The sequence below is a fragment of the Spermophilus citellus genome, assembly GCF_964194105.1.
Source record: "Spermophilus citellus genome assembly, chromosome: 6".
NCBI lineage: Eukaryota > Metazoa > Chordata > Mammalia > Rodentia > Sciuridae > Spermophilus > Spermophilus citellus.
Window position 1 is genome coordinate 38,570,404 of NC_138187.1, and position 14,645 is coordinate 38,585,048.

Here is a 14,645-nt window from a genome sequence, read left to right on the forward strand (position 1 = left end):
CGTGTTTGTGGGGTTCAAGACAGCTGTACCCCACGAAGGCTGTAGCTCCAGCCTCATCCTGTACAGGATGGCACATCTGCATCACGTGGGCAGGATGTGACTGACAGGGGAGGGTCCAGTCCCAGATCCGCTGTATCACAAGCTGTGTGCTTAGATAAGCTCCACTGTCCCTGTGGGTCTAGGTTCTCTCACTCTAATGGTAGCATTGAGCATCCCTCCTCCAAAAAAATTCAGAATCCAAACTCTGAAATGTTTTGAGCACTGCTGTGATATGACGAGTGGAAAATTCCACCCCGTGAAACTTTATTTCAGGCCCAAAATTGTTTAAGATGTTGTGTAAAAATTATATTCCGGGTATGGTGGCACACACCTGTAATCCCAGCGACTCAGGAGGCTGAGGCAGGAGGATGGCAAGTTCAAAGCCAGCCTCAGTAATTTAGCACGGCCCTTGGCAACTCAGCGAGACCCTATTTCTAAATAAAATATAAAAAAGGGCTGAGGGTGTGGTTCCATGGTTAAGTGCCCCTGGGTTCAATCCCCAGTACTAAAAAAACAAAACAAAACAAAAAAGACATTCTAGCTATGTGTGCAAGGCGTCTATGAAACAAATGAATTTTGTGTTTGAAATTGGGTCCCACTCCCATGATCTCTCATGATGCATATGTAAGCATTCCAAAACTAAAAAAAAAAAAAAAAAAAAAAATTGGATACCCAAAACACTGCTGGTTCCATGCATTTCCAGTAAAGGATACAGAACCAATAAAGTCCAGGCCTCCAAATTTTAGAAGCATATGAACTAATGCACATGAGGCATTTCCATGCAGTATCTATTCTCAACTACACTTATCTAGGTAATGATTTGTTCTCTGGTTTGGGGAAGATTGACTCCCCACTCCAAACTTCAGTTTTCTCATCTTTAAAAGGGGTTTTCTCATGCAGGAAGCACCACAGAGGAGCTCATAAACGGTTTCTGGATGGATTTGCAGCCCCCAGACCCTCCTGGTTCCCACCAGGAGACACCCCCCCATCTTCCAGGATATAGCAGGAGACTACTGATCCCAGTGGCTGCTCCCTGCCACCCCCCCAGCCCCTGTAACTCCTGCTGCCCCCAAACACCGTCTTTTAAAAATTAGAGCAGCACAATTCATAATGGCAAAGTTATGGAACCAGCCTAGGTGCCTATCAAGAGACGAATGGATAGAAAGTGTGATATATATACACAATGGAGTTTTACTCACTGATAAAGAAGAATGGAATTGTGGCATTTACCAGTAAATGAATGGAACCGAAGAACATTGTGCTACGTGAAACAAGACAGACTCAGAAGGTCAAGGGTTGAATGTTTTCTGTCATGTGCAGAAGCTAGAGCAAGGGGGGGGAAAGATGCAGGGGTTGAATTTCAAAAGGATAGAGGGAGGATCAGGGGAGTAGGAGACAGAAGGTGAGGGAGAAGGGACGGAAAAGGGGAGGAAATGTGGAATGAATTTGATAAAATTATACTTTGTGTATAAATATATCACTACACACACACACACACACCACCACCACCACCACCACCACCAATTTAAAAAATAAGTATGGTGCATGCTTGTAATCCCAGCACTTGGGAGGCTGAGGCAGGAGGATTACAAGTTCAAAGCCAGCCTCAGCAACTCAGCAAAGCCTTAAGCAACTTAGGGAAACTCTGTCTCAAAATAAAAAATAAAAATGGCTGGAGATTTACCTCAATAATTAAGCACCCCTGGGTTCAAAAAGAACCCCTAATGCCAAAAGAAAAAAAAAAGAGAAAAAAAAGTACATAAATAGAAGGAAGACCAGTAGAGAAGAGGAAAGGGAATAGGCGGAGGGAGTAGGGGCGGGAAAGAGGAAACACTGAGACTGAAATGGAGCAAATTAATTTCCATGGATGTATGATTATGTCAGAATGAACCCAATTATTACATATAACTATAGCACACTAATGAAAACACTTATGATTAATTCTTGCGAAGAGTCAAGTATTTGATTCTCTTATTCGCTGTAATATCCATTGAATGAGTGTTCAAAAGTCTTGGAATCATTCCAAAAGAGCCAAAATATCTCCAAGTCATTTTAGATGCAAGGACAGAGAGGTAGGCACCCTTTCCAAAGGACTTGTTAGGTTAAGGGGTGAGCACATTGCATAGTTCAGGTTATTTTCAAGGCAGAAAGGAATCCGTTGTGGAGTACCCATGCTCCATGAATTATAAAAGATTTATAAAATGCTCCATATGGTTTTAAATATTAATAATTCATCGAGGCGGGTGGTGGCAACTAACCATGTGTACGAACTGGACACCCTTGTCTGAAAATTGAACGTCCCAGTAAAGTTCCCCTGAATTTCAAAGATGCCCACAAGAGGGCGCTAAGAGATGGGACTGACAGGAGAGGCTTTGTGAGGCTGGATCTGGACCAGGTTTATTGGGACCCACTTCATGGAGGGTCCTCTGTGTGATTTCTGGGGAGGGAGCTGCAAGAATTCAAAGACACGGCTCCTGCCCTCTGGCTGATTAAAATATAATAGAAAGGGTTTATATCAAAAAGAGGTAGCCACCAGGCACAGTGGTGCACACCTGTAATCCCTGTGGCTCTCCGAGGCTCAGACAGGAGGGATTGTAAATTCAAAGCCAGCCTCAGCGACAGCAAGGCACTGAGCAACTCAGTGAGACCATGTCTCCAAATAAAATACAAAATAGGGCTGGGGATGTGGCTCAGTGGTTGAGTGCCCCCTGAGTTCAATCCCTGGTAATCCCCTGACCCCCCCCCCAAAAAAAAAAAAAAAAAGAAGTAGCCATTTGCACTACCTCCCCAGTTCTCATGAGCCAGGGCAAAGGATGTGTGTGAAGGCGGTGAAGGTGCTAATCCCCTGTTATTCACGTTCTTCCCCTCCCTGCTCCTGTCCTCATTCCAGCAAACACATCGTTCTCACCATGTAGGTAAGGGTGTGAATGGTGTCTCTCCAAAAAGATGTGTTTTATCCTAACCCTGGGACCTCAGTGTGAGATTTTATTGGGAGACAGGGTCACTACAGAGATGGTCAAGATAAAATGAAGTCATTAGGGTGCACCCTCATCCAATAAGGGGAGTGGCCTTATATAAAAGGGGAATTTGGCCAGGCATAGTAGACACTTTGATCTGGGGTTTCTAGCCTCCAGCACTGTGAAGAAACAAATTTCTGCTGGTTAAACCACACTGTTTGTGGTACTTTGTTATGGCAGCCCTGGTCAACGAATAGGCCTCGTGCAGGGACGATTCCCAACAACTTGGTGTGTACCAACTCATTCAGTCGTCCCAAGAGCCCTCTCCTGTGTGCCACAATCATCCCCATTTTACAGATCAGGATCCTGAAGCCTGGAGCAAGATTTAGTGATCTGCCGGAGGCCACGCAGATGGGAAATGGTACAGCCAGGACTTGGTCGTGCCCTTAGCTACCCCACTACACTTCCTCTCTGTCGGCCATGGGGACGAAATGCAGACATATCAAGGACAGGCAGAGAAGAGGATGCATCCAGTGTGGGTCACCAAAGGGTGAGGACAGGGAAGGGCCTTTGAGGTAGTACAGCAAGCCGACATCTTTCAGCTGGCGTGAGGGCCAAGGGCCACGGTGCTCGGTCTTGCTTAATTACCCACCAGAAGAATGTCCTCCCATCTTCTCCTTCCCCTTTAGGTGGGTTGTAATGGCCCACGTTGAATGGAGCAGTGGTCCATCCCCAGCCACCCTTGGCTGGGAAGATCCCCTGTTGTGGACATCAGCTTAACCCTCTCAACAGAGGTCCAGGGTGACAAAGCTGCTCACTGAGAACCTGCAGCCTGAGATTAGCCTCTTTTTATAGAGGAGTTAATTTTATCAGGAGGTGAAAGAGGGTGATTCTGGAATGCCAAGAAAGGGTGACAGGGACATGGCTGGGAAACCCAAGGAGTCAGAGAATATCTTTCTTCTAGGATCCACGTGTAAATACATAATTAATTAATTAACTACTCTTTTTTAGGTGGAGGTCTCACTCTGTTGCCCAGGTTGGCCACAAACTCCTGAGCTCCCAGATGCTTAATTAATTATTTTGGTAGTGGGGACTGAACTACCGGGGGCGCTTAACCACTGAGCCACATCCCTGGCCCTTTTCTTAATTTCTTTTTATTTCAAGACAGAGTTTTTCTAGGTTGCTTAGAGCCTCACTAAGTTGTGAGGCTGGCCTCCAACTGGCAAACCTCCTGCCTCAGCCTCCCAAGCTGCTGGGATTACTGCCCTGTGCCACCACACCTGGTTTCACATTTTTTTAAATTGGTGCATTATTGTTGTACACAATGGTGGGAATGTTACATACTCATACATGCACACAATAGAACAATATAATTTGGCCGACATTACTTCCTTCCACTTTCTGCCTCCCTCCCCTTCTCCTACCCCCTGGTCCCTTTCCTGATCTGGTCCCTTTCTACTGATCTCCCTTTGATTTTCATGAGACCCCTCCCCCATCACCTTTCTCCTCTTCACATGTGAGAGAAAACCTTTGACCCCTGACCTTCTGGGTCTGGCTCTTTTCACTTAACATTGTCGTCTCTGGATCCCTCCATTTTCTTCTTTATGGCTGAATAAAACCCCATTATGTATAGATACCACCTTCTCTTTATCCATTTATCCACTGATGAACACCTAGGCTGGTTCCATGGTTTGGCTCTTGTGAATGGCACTGCTGTGAAATGGGTGTGCGTGTATCACTGTAGTACGACCCTTTCATTCTCTAGGATAAGTACTAAATACACTTTAGGAGTGCTATAGCTGGATCATATGGTGGTTCCATGTCTAGTCTTTTGAGGAACCTCCCTACAGATTTCCACAGTGATTGTACCAACTTACAATCCCACCCATCCACGGTATAAACATGTTCCTTTTCTCCACATCATCTCCAGCACTTATTATTACTTGTATTCTTGATGACTGCCATTTGGACTGGAGTGAGATGAAATCTCCAAGTAGTTTCTGTGTGCATTTCCCTGATTGGTAAGGATGTTGAACATTTGTGGGTCATTTGTATTTCTTCTTTTGAAAAGTGTCTGTTTCATTCACTTGCCCATTGTTTCAAATTGGGTTGTTTTGGGTGTTGAGTCTTTTTTTTTTTTTAGTTCTTGCTATATTCTAGATATTAATCCTCTGTCAGAAGAGTAGCTATCGAAGATTTTCTCTCATTCTGTAGGTTCTCTCTTTCACATTCTTAATTGTTTTCTTTGCTGTGCAGAAGCTTTTAAATTTGATGCCACCCAATTTATTAACTCTTGGCGTGATTTCCTGTGTTTTAGGGGTCCTATTGACCTGTATGCTGGAGTGTGGTCTCCACATTTTTCCCGGCTCTGGATCATTTTTTGCCGTGATTGGTTTGGTTATAAAATCCCAGTGGAAGGAGTCACGCCACCAGGGGTCGCTGCTGTCCACAGCTCTGAGCCCAGGGTGGCCCTCGGGGCCTCCACCTTTCCTCTGCTCCCCCTATTTAGCTCCTCATCTTCAGGACCAGGCCCCCAGCCCTTTCCCCTCACCCTGACCCCTTTCACCACACCATCCCAGTATTCTTCTGTCACTGCAGGATCAAAAAGTTCCCTCAGTTATCCAGGTCACATCATCTTATCCAAAGACCTGTGCCCCTCCCTCCCAGGGTAGGTTTCCTCTGTGAAACTGGCCTATCTCGTTGGCATAGTCAGATGGCCTAAATGATGGCCTGCTGTGGGTCATTACCAGGTCTTATTTCCCTCTGGAGGGCTTTTGTAAGCGTCAGCTGAGGTCCTACGTGGGAAAGTACCTCATAAACACAACCTGGGGTGGTGATGGAGGCTGGCACAGCTGTGGTGAGCCTCAGGCCTGGGGCGGATGGTCATTCCTCTGGGGCTCTGAAGGGTCCTTCCTGGTTGGAACATGCTTTGAGAACTGCGGTTTCCCAACTGGGTGATACATGTCCCTGTCCATAGGGCTGGAGCCCCTGGGGCTCCTGGGAGAGAGCACCATTCATGGCTGGAAGTAGGGGCAGCCACTCCTGAATAGCTCATTGCATGGATGCTTGCCAGGTTTAAATGTGGGCTCCATGTTTCCAGATAGGCAATTTTTGTGAGAGAATCTAAAAAGGCATATATATTTTTTCCCACAGGAAATCTCCAAGTGTTTCAATATTGGCAGTTACAATTTTTTTTTTCAAGCGCTGCACGGGCCCCCGGAACAGTCTACAGTCTAGCCTACAGGTGCCATTTTACAGTCTCTGGTGGAATCTTCTGGAAGACACAGTCAGTGGTGAAGAGTAAATACCACAGGACTGCATCATGGGAATTGACTGAGTTTTCTGCTCCCTGGTGTTTCCTTGGGTCTCACCTCTTTGGGGATGAACCAGGACCCCTGGTTTGGTGAGGGGACATCGTATGGCTCCTTCCCTGGGACCCAAGGGAAACTAGTAACCTAGAGGTGTAAAAATCTCCATTTGTATCCCATTTCTCTGAACCGACTTTTTTTGGCCTGAGCAGTAGAGACACTGGATAACCCCCATGCCTACTGGACTCTCTAAACAGAAGCATCAGATCTGCCTGTCTTTCTGCTCCATGGCTCTGCTGATGTTCCCAAGGAGCTAACTCCATGCTGGTGGTCTCACCAGGCCAAGCCAGGCTGACCTCAGAGTCCCCCCAGACAGTGCAATGGTCCTTCTGAACCTTGCGAGGGTGCTTGTCCTCACAGCTCTATCCACAGGAGCCAGTGGCCGGGGCTGGGGTTGGGTGGAGAGTCCTTGGTTGCTCAGCTCTTCACACCCACTCAGTGAGTGTGATCGAGGCTGCAGGATCTAAAATAGATGTGCTTGGCAGAAGTCCTTCTAAGGTGCTGAAATGGGGCTTCGCAGGCCCAGCTGCAATATGTATGCAGAAGGAAACCAGACACGGCACGCCCTCCCCGGTGTGTATCCAGGGATGAGACCTCTTGGAGAGGACCTGGTGTGTCCTTGCTTCTGACCCCAGGCAGACAGCTGGACCCCTTTCCCTCATTTGGGAGGGTGAACAGCTGAATGCTGTCATCCCAGACACATTTATTCTTTATCCCTTCCCGGTGAACTTCCACGGAATGAACTAAGTCAGATTTCAACAAGGATTGTCTTTGTTACAGCCAAGGGCAGAATAATTCTGATCCCCTCTCTTGGTAGCTCACCCAAGAGCTAACCTTACACACACGTGCCTGCATGCGCATATATGCACATGGTCACCCTGTATGCACGTGCACACACACGTGCCCTTAAATCACTGCAGTGGAATTTTGGAAATGGTACTGTTCAAAACAGATGAGGTTGATCACAGAACTTTTTTTTCCTGGCTTGTAAATACACTATCTGATGGAGGGGAGAGCCACTCCCTATACCTTCTCCAGGTCCTAGGCACCAATGCTCAGCCCGTATCCATGGTCTCATCTCTTTGGGGGCAGTGACCTCTGTCTCTGGAGTAGGCAGAGCACATAAAGCTTTGTGTCGAAGTCTCCTTCTGCTGTTCTGGAGGGGAGCTGGGATGTGATGTCTCTGTTCTGAGTCTACCAGAGAAAAACTTCACTATTGTTTCATCTCAATCTTTTTTTTTGGGGGGGATGGGGGTACCAGAGATTGAACTCAGGGGCACTCGACCACTGAGCCACATCCCCAGCCCTATTTTGTCTTTTATTTAGAGACAGGGTCTCTCCGAGCTGCTTAGTGCCTCACTGTTGCTGAGGCTGGCTTTGAACTTGTGATCCTCCTGCCTCAGCCTCCTAAACTGCTGGGATTATAGGTGTGCCTCACTGCATCTGGCTATCATCTCCATTTTTTTTCCTAAGTTTTCATCCTCTTCTCACTTCCCTGCCTGCTGCAATGGGCCTAGATTTGGGGGTTTCCAAAGATTCATAATCCCAGCCCCTAATCACAGCCCCCAGCTGGCTCATTGCATCCTAAAAGGGGCTGGGTGCTGTAGGTGTCTTAGCACAGCCCTGCCAATAGGATCCCTGGTCATGATGGAAGACCTCTGCCTTGCCTGGCTGTTGTGGTGGCCACTAGCCACCTATGGCTCTCAAGTCCTTGAAATGTGGTGACTGGAGAGCCAAAGATTTCACTTTAATACACTTACATATAAGTACACAGGAGGCTAGTGACTGTTGTACTGGACTGTGTGAGTTTAGACCTTCATAATTACAGGGCTCCCCCTCCCTCTGTATCCATGGGTTCTTATCCTTGGATTCAACAGTGTGCAGATGGAAAATATTTGTATAAAGTCGTGTCTGGCTGGGCATGGTGGTGCACACCTGCAATCTCTGCAATTAGGGAAACTGAGGCAGGAGGATTGCAAGTTCAAAGCCAGCCTCAGCTACATAGTGAGACTGTCTCAGAATCAAGCCAAAAAGATTATAGGTGTAGCTAAGCAAGAGAGCACTTGCCCAGCTTGTGTGAGACCCTGGATTAAGTCCCCAGGGCCACCCTCCACCACACACAAGCCATGTCTGTACCGCTCATGTAGACTTTCTTCTTGGTGTTATTGATTAACAGTGCAGTGTAACAATGATTTATTTCTATGGCATGTACATTGTATTAGGTATTACAAGTAATCAAGAGGATTTAAAGTATATGGGAGTATATTTGTAGATTATATACAAATGCTAAGACATTTTATTTACGGACTTGAGCATCCACAGATTTCTGGTGTCCTCAGGGTCCTGCAACCAATCCTCAGCAGAAATTCAGGGATGACTGTATTTTCCCCCATTTTACAAAGAAACCAAGTTTTCAAGGGATTAAGTTACCTGTTAGGGTTACAAAACTCTCTTCTAAGCATGGCCCCAAGTCTTTTTGTATTTGAGGGTAATGTTGCTTTGGAAAATAATCCTAAGTCTTCCTCCTTAGGTTGACCTGACTCACATGTGCTAAAGAAGTCACCTTCAGCCGGGCACAGTGGCGCACGCCTGTAATCCCAGTGGCTTGGGAGGCTGAGGCAGGAGGATCTCGAGTTCAAAGCCAGCCTCAGCAACAGTGAGGCACTAAGCAACTCAGTGAGACCCTGTCTCTAAATAAAATACAAAATAGGGCTGGGGATGTGGCTCAATGGTTCACTGCCCCTGAGTTCAATTGCTGGTACCACCCATCACCCCCCAAAAAAGAACAGAAGTCACCTTCATGCTGTCTTGTCCTCATTTCCTTTCTTTTCCCTCTAAAAGGTATCTTTTTCTGTTCATTGAGGAAATAAAGCCCCATTGAGGGGGAGGGATTATAGGAAACCATATAAAGAAAGAGAAACCACTATGCTGTGTTGGCCCATCTCTTTCCATATTTTCCTACACACACACACACACACACACACACACACACACACATTTTAAATTTAAAGACTTATTACATTTGCCAAGTAGGAATTTGGAAATTTATACTAATTTACATTCTAAACATATATGTGAATGTTTTCTTCCTGCGTCTTCATCGAGTATCCTTTTTCCCCTTTAGTTGAATTTTTTTTTAAGTGCCACTTGCCTTTCCTAGCATTCAAGACAGTTTCTGCTACTTTCTGCTGCCTTCTTGTCCCAGGACGGCTACCCAGGCAGGACAAATTCTCCACTGGCCACTGGACCCATGGACAAAGATGCTCCTGGTGGGAAGCTGGGCAGCACAGGGAGAGAAGGAGGGTGCGGAAGGGAGAAAGACAGATATCTGATATCTCGGTGGATTTCTTTTTGTGTTATTTTTCTGCCCCAAATGCCACACTGTGAGTTGCCACATCACTGGCCTCTGACTCTGTCCCCATTGGGACCCACGGTGTGTCACCCAATATGCCTACTTGGCCGACAGTCCTGATTGTGCAGTTAGCAACGGACAGTTGATGGGTCGATGCCACAAAATGATGGGGAAATATGCAGAGAGGAGCCCAGAAGAACAAAGAGGGCTTCGGGGACAAAACACTGAGGTCTGTCCTGACCTGTGCTGGACCCAGAGCTGCCTCAGCCTTTCCCAGTGACTGGGAAAAGTACATATTAGAAATGGCACAGGGAGGAAGGCCAACCAAATCAAGTCATTTCTGCAAGACTCCAGGGCAGACCTGAGGAATAAGCATGCTAGGGTCCAAGAGAAGGTGGTGGCAAGGTGCCCTGGGCCCGAGGGCTCTGCTCTGGTCAGGACTCAGAGATGCAGCTTCCAGTGCAGCCCAGCCAGTGGCCACAGGGCCATTCTTCACCCACAGCTGCGGGAACTTCCCTTTCTTCCTAAGCCGGCCTTCCTTTCTGCTGGGAACTTCTGGAAGATACGCAGGCAAAGACATGGGCAGCTAGAGTGTCACAGATCACAGACCCGCCAGGCATGATGGTGCACGCCTGTCATCCCAGCAGCTTGGGAGGCTGAGGCAGGAGGATCACGAGTTCAAACCAGCCTCAGCAACTTAGTGAGGAACAAAGCAACTTAGTGAGGAACTAAGCTACTTAGTGAGACCCTGTCTCTAAATCAAATATAAAACAGGGCTGGTGAGGTGGCTCAGTGGTTAAGCACCCCTGGGTTCAATTCCTGGTACCAAAAAAAAAAAAAAAAAACCTGAGCCTCAAAATGGGGTGAGGTGGTTTTTAATTCCAGAAGACTCCCTCATGTAACCTGGGCCATGTGAATGGGGCCAAGAGCTGGGCTGTTTTGTCTTTGGGTCTTGCCCTGCAACTGTGACTCCTGCCAGTGGCACGAGGTAGAAGAGGGCAGGGCTATGGACATTCTATGTACAGTTGGTGACACGTCATGACATTCTGAGAAATGCAGCATTAGGCAACTTTGTCACTGTGAAAACACCAGAGTGTCCTTCCACCAACCTTGGGGGTGCAGCCTGCCACACAACTGGATTATGTGAGGCTCCCGGGCTCCACTCTGTACAGACTGTCACTGTACTGAATACTGCAGGCAACTGGGACAGCATGAGATGTGTTTATGTGCCTAATCATATCCAAACATAGAAAAGACATAGTGAAAATCCTACCCAGTAGGAAATTTCCAGCTCCGTTCTAATCGTAGGGGACGCTGTCATAGACTGAAACACCATTTTGCCCCATGTAACTTGTGATTTGATGCCCTAGTTGGGTCCCTGGACTAGAGGCTCAGGGCTGCCACATAAGCCCCTCCCTGGGCTGCCTGTCCTTGGTCCATGAAAAGTTCTGCTCTGACAAGTATCTTTGTCATCCCTCAGGACACTTGCCAGACCATCCCAGGGCTCATCTGCAGACAGCACCTGGAGGCTATGTCTAAAAGGACATGGGGAACCTTCCTGCCAGATCATTGCTAATTTCCAGGTTGCTCCAAGTTTAATCTGACTCAGGACGAAGTGAGGCGGGATGACAAATGGCAGGGTTAACTCTGGGCTACCTGTGTGACTCTCATCAGTTCAATGTCCACTTCACCTGCCCACACAAGTCCCCAAGTTCTATTTTACAAAGACCATGATGTTAAAGTTCCAGGAAAAAAAAATAATGAGCTATAGACATGTGAGCATTATCTTCTCCCAGGATCATGACCACAGGCTAGGAAATGAAGGATCATTTTTTTTTCATGCGGGCCAGGGCACAGGATGTGACTACTTTCACTCTGGAATAATACATTAATGTCCAGGTCCCTAGAAAGAGAAAAGCATCACAAACTTCATCTGTCAGAGGGTCTGGGTCCCAGTTCTGGAAAACTTTCTGAGAATTCAAAGTATCTTGCATCATGAGATCCTCAAAACCACTTTTTGGAAAGAGTGCTGGTAGGATCCCCATTGACAGATGGATAGACTGAGTCAGGCTCTGATACTAAAGGACCTGTGCAAAGTTATATCGGTTGCAAAAGGTGAAGCAAGGACGGGACCCCAGGTTTGCAGACCCTAAGATCCACACTCTGGTTTGCAGCTGCTTCTGTATTGTGGTGCATCCGTCTCTCTCTCTTTTCTTGGAGAGAAGACCCCTCCGTCGCCTCTGTCATCCATCTGTTCTCTTTCCCTCCACTTTCCAACCTTGGTCCAGATCTTGATTCTGCCTCTGTGTTTCACATATAAGGCAGAGGCTGCTGTCAAAAAGGCTGAGCCCCAGGAGGAGGGCACAGGTACCAGCAGGCTGAGGCTAATAACAAGTGCCAACATTTATCCAGCACTCTTTGAATCAAGCACTGGGAAAAAAAAAAAAAAAAAAAAAACAACCAACCAACCAAATCCTGGATGTCTGCTCATTGATTAAATGGATTTTTAAATTACAACCGTCCCTTGAGGTAAGGAGTATTGCAGACTCTTTTACCAGGGAACTAAACTTTGATCAAGCTCAGCGTCATATAATTTGCTCCAAGTTCCATATAATTGGACAAGAAGGGAAACTGGGATTCAAACCCAGCCCCAAGCACCAGTCCTACCCGACCCAGGATCTACTGTCTCTTTCATCTCCTAACTCAAGTTAGTTCTTGCAGCAAAAATTGAGGGGTTATTTTCCCTGCTCTACAAGTGAGCACCCCATCTCTCAAAGAGCCCCAAGGGAGGGGAGCCCAGGCTTACTGGATCCTAGGGCTACCTTTTCCAAGCTGTAGACATCTGTGGAACTGGAGAGCACTCTGGAGGTCTCACAGTCACTCAGCAAACAATAGCTTCATCTTACAGGTGGAACTTGAGGGGGTCACTGAGGCTGAGGGAAGTGTTCTGAGTCATACCATCACTTGGGGCCAATTGAAAAGCCAGCAGCATCTGTGATATTTGGGGGACGAAGCATATCCGGGTACCTTGGCTCTGACACACAGCCTTGTAGACTTGAAGGAATAGAGTTCTGAGACTTGGTTCTTGCTCTGCAAAGGTGGCCTTGGGAAATCCAGGACAGAGGGTGGAAGATGAGAGGACCCAGAGCACAGCTCCCACATGTGGCCAGGTGAGCTGTAGCCGGATGGGCCCAGGTCCTAACTCATCTTGTGCCCTGCCCAGAGTTTCTCCAATCGGGGCCTGTTGTCTCTATGAGAGTTTTTAAAATTCAGTGTTTTCATTTTTTATTTACATAAAATAGCATGCTTTAATTTGAGGGCCATCAATGAATGCTGGACCAGGAGAGGTGAGACGAGTTCTTTGCCCTAGAATTTTCCACCTCCCACTATCTTCTCCAGGTAGAAAGCCTGATACAGCTTATTCCATTCCTTCTCCTCTCTGCTTCTATCACTTCCCCAGTTGGCTAGTTTTTCATGGAGATGCATAAATTTTTTCATCCATGTATGACCCAGATCAAGATATAGGACATTTCTGTCGCCACAGAAGTTCCTGGGGGCCCCCTTCTCTGTCTTTCCAACAATTATCTCAGCAGTTCAAACACTCATCCTTTGTTCCGGGGATACTTTGTAGTTCACAGGTTTTTATTGAATAAGAGATTAGATTCTGAAGTTGTTGCTTCTCAAGCACGGATCCGCAGAGCCCTAAGAGTATATTCTCAGGGGTCCCAGCTAAGACTTCCTTCAAAGGGTCCCAATGTTACTCAAGATGGAGGAACCTGGGTCCGGGCTTTCTCTCTCAATACACACAAACATGGACTTTAGGGCAGGACTCCTCAGCCTTGGCATCATGGGCATCTTGGGTCAACTCCCATCTCTGTGTGGGAGACTGTCCTGTGTGTTGTAGGATGATTAACGACATCTCTGGTCACTACCTATTGGATACCAATTGCACCTCTTTCCTTCTCCAGTTGTGACAGCTACAAATATCTCCAGGTGGGGTAGAATTACCCCCTCCTTGAGAATCACTGGTTGGACAGGCTTAGGAGAAATTAAAGAGTCCTCAATTAAATCAGAGTGAGACCTCTATAATAATAAAAAGTAATAATTAGGGAGGGGCTGGGTTGGGCAGGGATGGCTGGGAACTCCTGCAGGGAATCAGAGGACCTGGGACGGGCAGGGCAGGTGGGTGTGAGAAGCACCTGAACACAGGTGCATGGGCTGTGGGGGGAGGAAGGCTAGGCTGCCCTGCTCACCACTTGTTCCTTTCTGGTTTTTTTTTTTTTTTTTTTTTTTTTTTTTGGTACTAGGGATTGAACCCAGGAGTGTTCTACCACTCACTGAGCTACCTCCCCAGCCCTTTTCATTTTTTATTTTGAGACAAGGTCTCACCACATGGCTGAGGCTGGCCTCAAACTTGCAATCCTCTTGCCTCAGCCTCCTAAGTAGCTGGGACTGTGGACCTGTGCCACTGTGCCACTGTGCCAGGCTCACATCTGTTTCTGTCTTGACATTCAGGTCAGAGTGTCCTGCCTGGAGGGAGGTCTGGACCTCTTTGTTGTCAGGGGCCAGGCAGAGGGGGAGAAATGGGTCAGAACAGTCTGGAGGAATAGGGCATGTTAGGAGGCCTGGCTGGGCGGCCAGGGGAGGCCTGCACTGCCCTCTGGGAACCCCCAGCGGGTGTAGCTGCTGCTCCCTTGGCTGGCAGCCTCGGGATTTCCCGTGGATTGCCAGGGCAGGTACAGGGTGGGGAGCAAACTGGAAAACAAGTTACCTGATTGAGAAGGCGGGATTCAGGGGGCCCTTCTCAGGTGCCCATAGAAGTCACAATCCCCAGAGACCTTTAACTCTCCCTTTGTCCACTCCCTCCCCCCACCCCCCAATATTTGGAAAAGTTTTACTGAAGCTCATCTTCTGTCATGAAGCCCCTCT